The sequence below is a fragment of the Mixophyes fleayi genome, chromosome 2 (genome assembly GCF_038048845.1).
Source record: "Mixophyes fleayi isolate aMixFle1 chromosome 2, aMixFle1.hap1, whole genome shotgun sequence".
Taxonomy (NCBI): Eukaryota; Metazoa; Chordata; class Amphibia; order Anura; family Limnodynastidae; genus Mixophyes; species Mixophyes fleayi.
In genome coordinates this window covers 12,814,172-12,827,522 of record NC_134403.1, presented here as the reverse complement: position 1 = coordinate 12,827,522, position 13,351 = coordinate 12,814,172, and the positions used below count along the sequence as shown (strand labels likewise).

At 38.5% G+C, this 13,351-nt stretch overlaps 1 pseudogene; it reads right to left on the bottom strand.

The window, feature by feature from the left end:
- Positions 1 to 23: 23 nt before the first annotated feature.
- On the bottom strand, positions 24 to 12,561 carry LOC142139775 (uncharacterized; annotated as a pseudogene).
- Positions 12,562 to 13,351: the final 790 nt, after the last annotated feature.

Sequence of the window (13,351 nt, the reverse complement as noted above, 5' to 3'; positions counted from 1 at the left end):
GAGGTAGAGAAAGCAAAAACAAATCACAACAGATAAAACTACAAATACAGAGGAGCCAGATACTAAGCCTGATGCTGCAGCTTCTCCGGATCCAGGAAACAGGAAGCTCTCTCCTTCTCACACTGCTTGATATTCTTTCCACGACACTCCCACTTCCTTCCTAATTGGCTGATTACACTACAGCCTTAAAACCCCCCAGTGGTGAGTAACATTATCAGCTTCACACCACATGATTTTAAACTCCTTCGGCTAATGGCCTCACTCATAATAATGTAAGTAAATAGAATTATTAATGCCACTATGGTGAAACTAAGAATATGGATGAAAGATCTAATTATATTTTGAAGTGGACTTATTATGAGCATTGTACGGGCACACAACACATTAACAGATAAAAATATATATTTAGTTGAGTAGATAATGACAGTCACATCTGCAATACTTGGGGCAAATCCAATGACCCAAATCATGACTATTGCTAACTTAGCTCTCCCTGCAGTGAAAAACTCTAAGTGTCTCAGGGGAAAACATATTGCTATGTAACGTTCCAGAGACATGACGGCAAGGTTGTATGGAGTAACCTGAAATGAAGAGGCTGCCAGAGTGAGAATGATGCAACATAAAGGCATTGGGAAATATATAAGGTAAAGGGCTGTAAGTAAAATAAAAATTCCCAAGGCAAGTTATAATGTGTCATTGATGAGCATGTGAGTGAAGAGAACATATTGAGCGTTTTCTCGCATGTGAGGAGAGCTAAAGAAGACATTCAGGAGAACTGTGATGAAGTAGACGAAGACGATGAAACACAAAATTGTCAGGATGACAAGAACTGTTCGGGAGATCTCATCAAACCATTCATTAATGGTGGACAGCTGGGTGATGTTCTTGTGGACAGATGTGGAGTTCACCATTGGAGACTGACTCCTGCCAAGTTTTCTGGAAACTATTAAGCTTGAAAGGGGACACAAGAACACAACAGCAATGAGTTCCTGATATGTTTATAACACAATGATAATAATACACTGAATTAATTAAAGTTTCAATTCCACACAAATACTCATTGAAAATGAGTGTAACAACATTTGAGTGTAAACAGAATACAGAGTCCCAAAATACCTCTAAGTAGTAGTAAGTAGGACTCCTTCAGATAAGAGTTATTTCTAATTGTGTTTCAAACTGAATATAGCATGAGAAACCTCTGGAAAATTGTTCACCACATGGTAAAAAAAATCTCTATGCCGGGTTGTATACGCTGCTGATACAGTCAACAATCATATATGTGACATTGAAGATACCTAGCTCATTTTCTTGTCACTTTACACAAGAATGCATAGTGTAACACAATGGAAAGGGAAATATACATTCACTAAGAAAGTAGTGTAGAGCATTAAAATAATGCATGCAACACAAAAATGGACCCTGGTGTGTGTGGATGGTACAGAATATAAACTTTGATCTCCAATAGAGCAGGAACTGATGTGCATGATTTATACCCTCTGTATGGCACTGCGTAATATGATTGGCACAATACTACTACTACTACCACTACTACTACTGGTAATAATAATAATGATAATAATAACAGTGCACAACAATAGAAAATAAACATGCTTAAAAATTTACTTAAATAAAACCTATGAATTCCATGGACAAATTGTAATTATTAGTATACATATAACTAACCCTCTGGAAAGATTTAAGAGCTTAACCACTTCACTGTAAAGGGCGAGTCTCACTCTTTCTGAGCAGCTCGCTGAGTTCCAAGAGTGATTAAATACTTATCACAAAGCACTGGCCCAGTGAGTATTTTCTTCTTCCACTGTTGGATATACGATTATATCACACTTGTGGTAGAACAAAAATAAAAATTCATGAGTACATTACATTTAAGTAGCATGATGTGAAATAGCAACTCATGAATGAATTAATATTATTATTATTATTATTATCTTCTAGGTGAAAATCAACAATATTGTATATGCATTTAAGATGCTTCCTGTGACAGGATGGACAGCCTATGCCACCCTGTCTGTTGTGTTGGGGACCGGCTGGGCTTGCCTTGTCACCGTCCCCTTTCTTTATCCCAAATGTGCCCCTCCTGTCATAGTAGGAGGAGTCTGTTGCTGCCACTAGGCTCCTTCGCTGGCACCTAGAACCGGTTCCTTCTTGGTAACTTTTGCTGGAAATGTACCCCCTCGCTGGGCGCCTGGACCGGTACACCTGACCTCTTCCTTTAGATCAGGGTTGCTGTGGATGGTTCTCCCCTGGCCTATCACACTGGCCAGAGCTGCAAGGTAGTGGGCCGACCATCGGTACTGCATGCTGGGTTCTAATCACAGAACAGCTGGATAACGGATTAGATTTGGTTTAATCTGCAGGTCACAGGAATTATAGCAGGGTAAGTAATTGTCAAAGCAGGTTCTTTAAGTAGTGATGTTTTATTAGCTCAAGTAGCTCTTCTTAGGATAGCTACATCCACTAGTTTAAGGTACTAGGGATCTCCAGAAGTACAGATGGTATGCCACATTACATGGTTAAATAGTGCTTTATTATACAGTTTTGGACACAGCCTGGCAGGGGGCATCTCCCACCTTACCAGCACCAACACAGTCACATATCATTAAAAATACCTAAAACTTAGCCTCATCCACCCATAACATTCTTTTTCAGTCTTTGTACTGTTGCAGAAAACACTGGTATTTGACAGTTGCTATTTAAGGTAGAGATGGTCACTGACCCCCGTGTTTTGGTTTTGGATTCGGTTTTGGATCTGGATTACCGTCGTGTTTTGGTTTTGGTTTTGGTTTTGCAAAACTGCCATTGCGTGTTTTGGTTTTGGTTTTGGTTTTGTTTGGTTTTGTTTTGCTATTTTTTTGGAAAATCCATGTTTTTGGGCCTAAATTAACCCAATTTAGTGCTCCAACTGTTTTAGAGACAAGTAATCTAATTGTTGAGGTAATAAATCATCCAAAAAAACAGTTTAATTCTTCGTTGGTAGGCCTATTCTACACACAAAACAGATTGTCTTCCTCTCCATCTATGCATATTGGCAATGCAGCCATCGTCTTTGAATGTATATTACACCCTACACTTATAGTTAAATATGTAAAGAAATGGAAAAAGCCAGTTTGGTTTCTGTCTCTCAAGGCCCCCCTCCACTTGTATAAAATACCAAAAAATTCAGCCATTATAGACTGTACAATATTAATTGACATGGAGAAAGACAGTTTGGTTTCTGTCTCTCTAGGCCCCCCTCCACTTGTATAAAATACTAAAAAATTCAGCCATTATAGACTGTACAATATTAATTGACATGGAGAAAGACAGTTTGGTTTCTGTCTCTCTAGGCCCCCCTCCACTTGTATAAAATACAAAAAAATCCAGCCGTTATAGACTGTACAATATTAATTGACATGGAGAAAGCCAGTTTGGTTTCTGTCTCTCTAGGCCCCCCTCCACTTGTATAAAATACTAATAAATTCAGCCGTTATATACTGTACAATATAAATTGAAATGGACAAAGGCAGTTTGGTATCTGTCTGCATCAGATCCTCTCTCCACTAGGAGTAAAATAGAAAACTATTCAGCCGTTATATAATCTAGAATATAAATAGAAATTGAGAAAGGCAATTTGGTATCTGTCTGCATCATAATCATCAACATCATCATTAGCGCCCTCGTCGCCTACACAAATCTCCCCCTCATCCTCTTCTAATTCCAAAGTGGCATCCTCAATTTGGGTATCACCGGCTACACTCGGGCTATTAAGGCACACATCAGCAGAATGCTCACGATTAGACATCCCACTGTTGGATGGACTCTCCACAGGGATTGTTGTCATTTGTGAATCAGAGCAAATATTCTCCTGTAATGCCTCACTGGTATCTTGCAGCTCAGCTTTGACGCGTAACAGTAGTTGTGCACCAATTGTAGCCTGGGTAACTTTTTGGGATCTGCCACTAATAGCCAAAGGTGAAGGCCTCATTCTCTCTTTGCCACTGCGTGTGTAGAATGGCATGCTTGCAATTTTTTTTTTATCGTCACTTAACTTTTGCTCAGTTACACTTCTTTTTCGCTTCAATACAGTAAATTTTTTTTTGGTTTTTGTTTTTTGCACTAATTTGAAAACACTCTGTTGTTTGACATCGCCTTGGCCAGATGACGTACTGGGAACACTAACATCAGGATTGGTGACAGAACCTGGTTGCTCATTTAGATCATATGTGGACTGCTTTGAATCCATTCTGAGCGCAAACCACTGAGGAGTGCTAAAAATTATTGAGTAGATACTGCTGACAGATATGACTTTTGACAGCCAGAAATATTAATGCACAATTAGGGAGGACACCCCAAAAACACTGAGGAGTGCTAAAAATTATTGAGTAGATACTGCTGACAGATATGACTTTTGACAGCCAGAAATATTAATGCACAATTAGGGAGGACACCCCAAAAACACTGAGGAGTGCTACAAATTATTGAGTAGATACTGCTGACAGATATGACTTTTGACAGCCAGAAATATTAATGCACAATTAGGGAGGACACCCCAAAAACACTGAGGAGTGCTAAAAATTATTGAGTAGATACTGCTGACAGATATGACTTTTGACAGCCAGAAATATTAATGCACAATTAGGGAGGACACCCCAAAAACACTGAGGTGTGCTACAAATTATTTAGTAGATACTGCTGACAGATATGACTTTTGACAGCCAGAAATATTAATGCACAATTATGGGGGACACCCCAAAAGCGCTGGGGAGTGCCAAATATGAAGAAAAAATAATAAACCTCTATCCTCCTCTCTGCACTAGCGATTTTGGTTAGAGCAATTGCAAGAACAATATGGTATTCTCTGTCCCTGCTCTAATTAGCCTATGACTACACCCTGCTCTCTCCCTCTGTCAAATGGCGATGGATTGCTGTGGAGGCGTGTATTTATAAAGTTGAAGTATCGCGAGAACCGAGTCCCGAGATCCGACGACGTCACAATGACGTTCGGCCTCGATTTGGATTCGGAATGGGCGGGAGAGTACCGAGCTGCTCAGCTCGGTACTCGGATACCCAAAGTTCGGGTGGGTTCGGTTCTCGGAGAACCGGACCCGCCCATCTCTAATTTAAGGTAACTGTCAGCTCAGGAACTGTAGGGCGCTTTTCTCATATTGCAGACTCTGATGTACTTATCCTCTTGTGCAGCTGCGCATCTGGGCCTCCTGCTTCAGCGCGGTGGCTCAGTGGTTAGCACTTTTGCCTCACAGCACTGGGATCATGAGTTTGATTACCGACCATAGCCTTATCTGTGTGGAGTTTGTATGTTCTCCCTGTGTTTGCGTGGGTTTCCTCCCACAATCCAAAAACTTACTAATAGCTTAATTGGCTGCTATCAAAATTGACCCTAGTCTGTGTGCGTATGATAGGGAATTTAGACAGTAAGCTACAATGGGGCAGGGACTGATGTGAGTGCGTTCTCTGTACAGAGCTGCAGAATTAGTGGCGCTTTATAAATAGGCGATGATGATGATGATATCCTGGTTAGATCCAGTTTGCCCTTTTGTATCAAGACAGTAGTGGACACCTTTGTATGAGATCTTCAGATTCTTGGCAATATAATGCACGAAAAAGATAGCCATCATTTCTCAAAACAACAATTTACTGACATGTTTCTTGAGTAAGGTGTTTTGTTTTGGCCATTTTTGAACCCAGAATTGAACTTTAGTTATGCACACTGGAATAATGGCCAACTCAAACGCAATCTTTCAAAAACAGAATTAATAAAATTCCCACCCACCAACAGAAGTTGCCTACCTGACATTTCTATTTCTGTTGATAACATCACCATAAATCCCAGCCTGCAACCTCACTGCCTAGGTGTAATCCTTGTCTTACAACTATCCTTTGCTCCCCTCATCAACTCTATAGTTACATCATGCTGCATACATCTAAAGGACATTTCCAGAATACACACAAAAACTTTAATTCATGCACTCATCATCACCCGAATTGACTATTGCAATTCCTTCATTGTTTGTCAATGAATCCAATATAAAATTCTTCTATTAACATAGAAGGCCATCAACAAAATTGCACCAACATACATCTCCTCACTTGTCTCAAAATCTCTCCCAACTCGACACCTCTATTCTGCGCAAGATCTGCGTCTCTCTTCCACTCTCATTACATTCTCTGATTCCCGTTTACAGGACTTTTTCGAGCGCACCCACAATAAGACTTTCCTCTAGTCTTCAAACTTTCAAGCATTCTCTGATAACCCACCTCTTCAGACAAGCTTATAATATTCCTCAACCACCCTCTTAATCTCCCTAGGTTACCCTATTACCACCCTCTACACAGCTAACACAAGCCAACAACCCTCTGACCAACATATTTGTGTGACTGAACATACAGCCTACTAAATACTTTTTAACCTTTGCATTCCAGCTGGAGAAATATGCAATATCAGGTAGCACTTGTGTATCAAGCAATTGCCCCATAGATTGTAAGCTTGCGAGCAGGGACTTCTTGCATCTCTGTATGTATTGCCTAGTTGTTTTATCACTGTTTACGCCCAATTGTAAAGTGCTACAGAATCTGCTTGCACTATATAAATAAATGTTGATGATGATGATGATGATGATGAATAGCTGCTGAATTTTGGGCTTTGCAGTCATATGTGAGTAATAAATTATAAATCAGTTATTTCAAGCAGTAATAGTCATTTGCAACAGCAGTAATGTTTTAACTATATTTTCAAGTCAATTTAATGGTACCTTGAAAAAATTAAATCTTCTTCCAAACATCAAGACATTTCTTAGTGATTACAAACTTTTGAATGCTAGTGTAGTAGAGGGTGAAAATGGGATAAATGCATATTATGTACATTCAGAGGCTGATACTTAGTGAGTATTATACTATTTTGCATAGTATAACTTGTGGGATGCGCATGCTAGGAAAGTGAATGTATGCTATGAGCGCATGCTGGCTTGGGTGCATCTGACACTTTTGACTCCTTACATTTGAAGAGGTGGAACAGGGAAGGGAAGGGTGTTCAGATGTAGGATAAGTATGTAAAGGCGCGTTCGACATATGCAACCGATGCACACTAGCATTTTTTCATACACGCCTGTTCGGGGTCCATTTTTTTAAAATGCATCAAATGTATTTTGTGATCACATATTGTGTTTTTTGAATTTTTAGCTAGTCTTCAAATACCTTTTTTATTTATTTATTTTACTTTTAATGTCAGGTGTATTTATTTTGACTCTTTTGATTATAATTTTTTCTGCCACATAGCGCCTTCTGGATAACATTGACAAATATTTTGGTCAACAATGTTGTTGCCTCCCCTGCCAGCAACTACAACTTGTCTGTCCCAGGAAACGTGTGTATAGGTCACATATGTTTGTGAATCAGATGCAGATGTTATATGCCAAAGGACATATCTGGAGTGCCTGCCCCAAGAGGCACCGAACCTGCTGGCATGTCTCTGAAATATTGTCCAATATCTGGAATGGAGTTTACACAATTTAATATTTATTTACATTTAAACAAAAAACAAATATTTTTTTATTAAATTTTTTTTTCATTTATTTATGTTTCTAATAAATGATTTAAATCACATATGGCTGTCTCTTTGCAAATATTTTTTTCTGGTTTAGGATTAATAAGGTGAATTTATTATTGCCGACAGTGTGATTATGGGTTAGTTTTGCAGTGACAGTAGCGTGTGCATCTAACTATTAAGTTATTATACAGATTGTAAGCTTGCAAGCAGGGAATTCATGCCTTTCTACCTGTATTACCCAGTATTGTTTTATTATGGTGATTGTTCTCAATTGTACAGCTCTACGGAATTTGCTGGCGCTATATAAATAAATGATGATGATGACGACGATGATATGGAAACTTTAAAAGTGTTTAATGGATCTATTATCACATAACATTGGCAATGGTAAATAAATATATAGATAAACTTATTAAAGAAAGCTAGATAATGTCACCAAGAGTTAATATGAGCTAATTGATAATAGCAAGAAATAGCCAGTAGTGTTTTAGGTTATATGCACAGTTGTATTTTGGGTTGGTTTAAGTGTAAAAAGGACTGCTGTAAACCTGGGTCATAGGATTCCAATGTACAGACGTAGAGCTACGCATATGGCCGTAACTGCGCTATTTATGCTCTTGGCATAAATATGGTGCTCATGTTGCCGATTTGGATCTAGAGTGACTCTGTATATGGGCAAAGGTAAACTATTTTGCATGCGATTTTTTTAGCCTGATTAACCAATAGGCTGACTAGGTTTCAGCCTAGGGAGCAAGGCTTTTGAGGGGGCGCAAAATTTGTTTGGGGTGCAAAATTGTGAAAGGGAGAGGTATAAGCTGAAATTCATTGTAAAATATAAGATAATAGTTGTTCTCAAAATTAAATTGAAAAACGCCCATCCTTTACATACCCTCTATCCATTTGCCAATTTTCCTAGGCTTTATGACCAGAAGTGAATAGAAAACAAGAATATGATATCTTGTTTCTCTATGTCAAATCTTTAAAATTTCAATATGTCTTTGGAAGGCTTGTGGGTTTCTTAAAATATTTTGATAATGTGGTGTCCTTTAATTACGACCCTATTTTTGCGTACCATTAGCAAAAGAGTGATATCATTTCAGGTTCTGATTTCCCTTTTTTTTATTTGTGCAGCAAAATGGGGGGATCTCGCTTCCCCAGTAGATTTTGATTGTCATAGGGGGAGCCCAGGACCACTTATTTTAACTATGTTTACTAGATTTTATTTGCATCCTCACCACAACCAAAAGTCTCCCTCGAAAGGAAAAGTAATATGGAAGTTATTAAAGGGGAAAGCAACAGATACAAACAGCTGGAGGGTATTTAAAGAAGGTTGGAAGTGATCAGTGAAACTCATTTGAGTTCATTTTAACTAATTTTAACTAATTTTCAAGAATTCAAATTGAACCACTATTGACTGGACAGAAGCACAAGCTTATTCTCATGATGGACTATAGATGGAAAAGGATACACTCAATCAGAACCCAAACACATACGGCCTCTACCTTTTTCATCATTATTTATTCAACATGATTTTTAGATTTTTAGTTTTTATTATTTTATTATAACTTAGTTTTTATTTATTTTTAATCACTTTTAAATCATTTTAATTATTATTGTATTGTTTATTTTATTATTTTACTTTGTGCACATTTTGCTTTAACTCTATTAAAGTTTGTATTGTTTAAATTTTATTTATTATTTATTTTCACAAACGCACTCCAAGGTGAAAGAAGCCATCAAGATCTAATGAGCCAACAGAGGTAGTGAAGGAGACAAATGCACAAGTAGAACCACAACTATCAACTCAACAGTTCTACATTACATATAAGTGGACACAAAGAAATAAAAAAAAGAAAAATATAATGAAGAATTTCAAACATTCACCTGTTGGTTTTCATATACTCCCCAGAATAGGTTTAGGACCAGTGTATAAAAAATATTTTGCAATGTAAATAAAATCTAACACGATATATATATATATATATATATATTAGAGATGGTCACTGACCCCCGTGTTTTGGTTTTGGATTCGGTTTTGGATCTGGATTACCGTCGTGTTTTGGTTTTGGTTTTGCTTGGTTTTGTTTTGCTATTTTGTTGGAAAATCAATGTTTTTGGGCCTAAAATAACCCAATTTAGTGCTCCAACTGTTTTAGAGATAAGTAATCTAATTGTTGAGGTAATAAATCATCCAAAAAAACAGTTTAATTCTTCGTTGGTAGGCCTTCATTTATTCTACACACAAAACAGATTGTCTTCCTCTCCATCTATGCATATTGGCAATGCAGCCATCGTCTTTGGATGTATATTACACCCTACACTTATAGTTAAATATGTAAAGAAATGGAAAAAGACAGTTTGCTTTCTGTCTCTATAAGCCCCCCTCCACTTGTTTAAAAAGACAAAAAATTCAGCCGTCATAGACTGTACAATATTAATTGAAATGGACAAAGCCAGTTTGGTTTCTGCCTCTATAGGCCCCCCTCCACTTGTCAAAAATACAAAAAAATTCAGCCGTTATAGACTGTACAATATTATGAGAAATGGACAAAGTCAGTTTGGGGTCACTCTGTCTATGACACCCTACCCTTAAGGATAAATTTCTTGACCTGCCTCTGGGATGACGATTCACCCCCAGCAGCAGCAACAGCAGCAGCAGTGGGACTAACGCTTTCTTCAGAGGAATCAATAATAGTGCAGGAGTCATCCAGCCTTAAGTGAGATGCCGGGCTAACTCCGAGCGCTACTGAGGATATTGATGAGGGTGGTGTGGTGGGTGTATTTTGTAGCTGTCGGGATGTCGGTGAGCGGAGGGTCTTAGCTGATGATGGAGTGCTTGTATTTTTTGGGGAAGAACTTTCAGCTTTTCCCAACACTTTGCCTTGAACTCTCGTTAAATGGCGTAACATAGACGAGGTTCCAAGATGGTTAAGGTCCCTCCCTCGACTGACTGTGGCTTGACATACACTACAAATGGCTATACAATTGTTGTCTGGATTTGGGTAGAAATAATTCCACACATAAGAAGTGGATTTTTTTGTTTTATGCCTGGGCATGACAATGGCCTTTTTCTTGTCATGTGCCAGAACTGCTGCCACTGGTGCAGGACTTACACAAACAACCTCATCCTCATCAACATCCTCATTAGCGCCCTCGTCACCTACACAAATCTCCCCCTCATCCTCTTCTAATTCAAAAGTGGCATCCTCAATTTGGGTATCACCGGCTACACTCGGACTATTAAGGCACACATCAGCAGAATGCTCACGATTAGACATCCCACTGTTGGATGGACTCTCCACAGGGATTGTTGTCATTTGTGAATCAGAGCAAACATTCTCCTCTAATGCCTTACTGTTATCTTGCAGCTCGGCTTTGACGCGTAACAGTAGTTGTGCACCAATTGTAGGCTGGGTAACTTTTTGGGATCTGCCACTAATAGCCAAAGGTGAAGGCCTCATTCTCTCTTTGCCACTGCGTGTGTAGAATGGCATGCTTGCAATTTTTTTTTTATCGTCACTTAACTTTTGCTCAGTTACACTTCTTTTTCGCTTCAATACAGTAAATTTTTTTGGGGGTTTTGTTTTTTGCACTAATTTGGAAACACTCTGTTGTTTGACATCGCCTTGGCCAGATGACGTACTGGGAACACTAACATCCATTCTGAGTGCAAAGCACTGGGGAGTGCTAAAAATTATTTGGTAGATACTGCTGACAGATATGACTTTTGACAGCCAGAAATATGTATGCACAATTATGGGGGACATCCCAAAAGCACTGAGGAGTGCTAAAAATTAGTTGGTAGATACTGCTGACAGATATGACTTTTGACAGCCAGAAATATGTATGCACAGTTATGGGGGACACCCCAAAAGCACTGAGGAGTGCTAAAAATTAGTTGGTAGATACTGCTGACAGATATGACTTTTGACAGCCAGAAATATTTATGCACAGTTATGGGGGACACCCCAAAAGCACAGAGGAGTGCTAAAAATTAGTTGGTAGATACTGCTGACAGATATGACTTTTGACAGCCAGAAATATTTATGCACAATTATGGGGGACACCCCAAAAGCACTGAGGAGTGCTAAAAAATATTTAGTAGATACTGCTGACAGAAATGACTTTTGACAGCCAGAAATATTAATGCACAATTAGGGAGGACACCCCAAAAGCACTGAGGAGTGCTAAAAATTATTTAGTAGATACTGCTGACAGATATGACTTTTGACAGCCAGAAATATTAATGCACAATTAGGGAGGACACCCCAAAAGCACTGAGGAGTGCTACAAATTAGTTGGTAGATACTGCTGACAGATATGACTTTTGACAGCCAGAAATATTTATGCACAATTATGGGGGACACCCCAAAAGCGCTGGGGAGTGCCAAATATTAAGAAAAAATAATAAACCTCTATCCTCCTCTCTGCACTAGCGATTTTGGTTAGAGCAATTGCAAGAACAATATTGTATTCTCTGTCCCTGCTCTAATCAGCCTATGACTACACCCTGCTCTCTCCCTCTGTCAAATGGCGATGGATTGCTGTGGAGGCGTGTATTTATAAAGTTGAAGTATCGCGAGAACCGAGCCCCGAGATCCGATGACGTCACGATGACGTTCGGCCTCGATTTGGATTTGGAACGGGCGGGAGAGTACCGAGCTGCTCAGCTCGGTACTCGGATACCCAAAGTTCGGGTGGGTTCGGTTCTCGGAGAACCGGACCCGCCCATCTCTAATATATATATACATATATATATATATGAATATATATATGGACAAATGCAAAGTTTAGATGTATTACATCATTATTTTCAAACATAAAATAATTTGGAACACATGCTTGCTTCATCATTTTAGATATTTTTCATCTAGATGTAATTAAATATGTACTCACACAGATATATCAAGCATTTCCGTATAGGTGCAGGTGTGATATCTTCAGCTTGAGTAGAGCAGTTTCATCTCAGCCACAATTTTTTATAGCCTCAAAGTAAGATTCCCACTAGAATTTCACTTCACTGACCTTTATTTTTTAATGTTCTAGTAAGTACATATTGCATCATTTATTTGCAGTAACAGGAAGATTAAACTTGAATAGACAGTACACTGTGTTAAACTAAGTGGATCCCAATAGGTAAAATATAGTTCAGAAGTTAGAAAGACAGTTTCACAGTGTAGTTACACATGACCACTTTGCTGTATTAGGTTTAATTACACATCATATCTTGTTTATTAATTGCTGTGCTAGTCTGATTGGCAGTAATCTTGCAGATGTGTTTACAGGCTGGCATAGTATGTAAAAATGAATAATAACAATACATTAAATGGACAATAAATATAGAGCTCATTTCAAAGTACACCTAGTAATTCCCCATTCGACCTTAGTGAAAATATGAGCTTGGGGTCCACGGCTTACTGCTTATTCTAAACTAAAGCTATTTAAATTTCTTGTAATAGGAAGATGTTGTGTAAATTAGTCTCACACAGTATGTATGTAGTATGTATAGTACATGTATGTGGAGTAGGGGTCCAGGATTGAGCACCACTCAGCCCATCTGGTAGATTTGAATTACCACAGTGCTAGCTGTCACCCTCATATACTGAATCCAGTAACATATAGATAGAGCACTAGTTATTTCAGAAGACTAGAGAACTAGGGACTGTGGCGCTGGATGTACAACTGAATTATTAGCAAAAAATACACGTTTCCATTTTGCGCATGTGCCCCAAAAAATACATATAAATACATCTATATACAGATTTTGTCCTATGTTACATTCGCGAC